Here is a 1754-nt window from a genome sequence, read left to right as displayed (position 1 = left end):
TGGTACCAAGGATGAGCTTTGAATCAAAACAGTCAACCAGAGGACTGTATTATCAGACAACATAGCCATATGAATCCAAACAATGGGACTGCCATTGTTTTACTATGAGATAGGCTAAATGAGACCAAACAATGGGAATGCCATTGTTCTGCCATGAAGAAGATCAAAATAGAACAGGACAATGGGAGTGCCATGGTCCTCTCATGATACATCCTAAACTGTATTTAGCATTGAGGAGGGAGGTAAGAACATCAACCAAAGTCCTCCCTCAGAGTCATCAGATCAGCTGTGCAAATAGCAATCTGTCAATATCAAAACAGCAAAAGCAGTGCATGCAAAGAACTATATGATATCCCGAAAATAGGAAAACATACTTAAAAGAATTTTATACAGCAAAACATGAGTGGTTAGGAACTCATTAAAATAGCAAACATATCTCAAGTGAGATAAAGAAAACAATCAATTAAGAGGTTCAAAACAGTGAGATGCATGAGCCTTTTAACAAGATTAAAACAGCAAAGACAAATTGTGAGATGAAAACAATTGCAAATGCAAGAGAAGGACTGTATGGATATTAAAAACAGCAAATCACAACAAGAGGGTTAAAACAGCAAAGCAATCCTAAATGAAAATAACAAAGAAAAATGCACAGCTAGGACTCCATGATACTTAAAACATCAAAAACTACTAAAATAGCAAAATCAAACAACAAACCAGTCCTAAAACATCTAAAAACAGCAGATTTTAAATAGCAAAACAATTATGCACCAAAACTCAGTTAACTGATATATCTAATGCAAATCAGGAACTTAAACTTATCCAAAGGTTATGCCAACAACAAGCTCTATATAAAAACAGCAAAATAGCAAATGCCTAAGGTAGCAAAACAGACACCATACTATAATTTAAAACAGCAAACAAAATGAAAGAAAAGTTGAGCCAATATATTCTGTTTTGGCAAACAGAAGTGACAAAGCTAATACTTCAAAACAGCAAATTAAAATGGAAAATTCTTAAAACAGCAAATCAAACATGATACTGGATCTAAAAACAGCAAATTTGGACGACAGACTATAGGTATAGCATTACCTTATGCCCAAACAGTAATATGAAACTAAAGTGCTATCTAAAAACAGCAAAACAAAAATTAGCAACTATGTTTAAACAGCAAATAAAAGAATAGAGAAGTTGAGCTAATGGATTCTGTTTTGGCAAACAGAAGTGAAATGACTATTATTCAAAACAGCAAAACAGAATAGAAGTTGCTTTAAAACAGCAAAGGAAAACAGCAAATGATAAGGCAAAAGAGCAAAACAACAACTAGCTATTGCAAACAGCAAAACAAACACTATACCAAAGTTTAAAACAATAAATTAAAATGGAAACTTCTTAAAACAGCAGATTAGAAAACAGCAGAGTGTAAGTCTTACAAACAGCAAAAACAAACAAAGCATGGGTTGTCAAAACAGATGATAGCAGCAGATCTATCATGGCCACACATCAAAACATCAAACAAATTTTATGCCTACAAAGCCATGAAAAACAACAAGCCTCATGTCTAAAATATCAAATCAGCAAAGGCTTTTTAAAACATCAAAATAGTTATGAGCTTATAACAAGGACCTATGCATAACATAATATACACAGAGAAGTAAGAAGGTAGAACCTGTCCTACTCAGACTGAGTAGGAGAGTCTGAGTGCAGTAAAAGGATGGATTTGGGTGGAGGTGGAAGCTTGACAGTACTCCTTGATT

The sequence above is a fragment of the Cynara cardunculus genome, unplaced genomic scaffold (genome assembly GCF_001531365.2).
Source record: "Cynara cardunculus var. scolymus isolate 2C unplaced genomic scaffold, CcrdV1 Un_Scaffold_1793, whole genome shotgun sequence".
In the NCBI taxonomy this organism is placed as follows: Eukaryota; Viridiplantae; Streptophyta; class Magnoliopsida; order Asterales; family Asteraceae; genus Cynara; species Cynara cardunculus.
Note: the sequence above shows the minus strand (reverse complement) of the source record.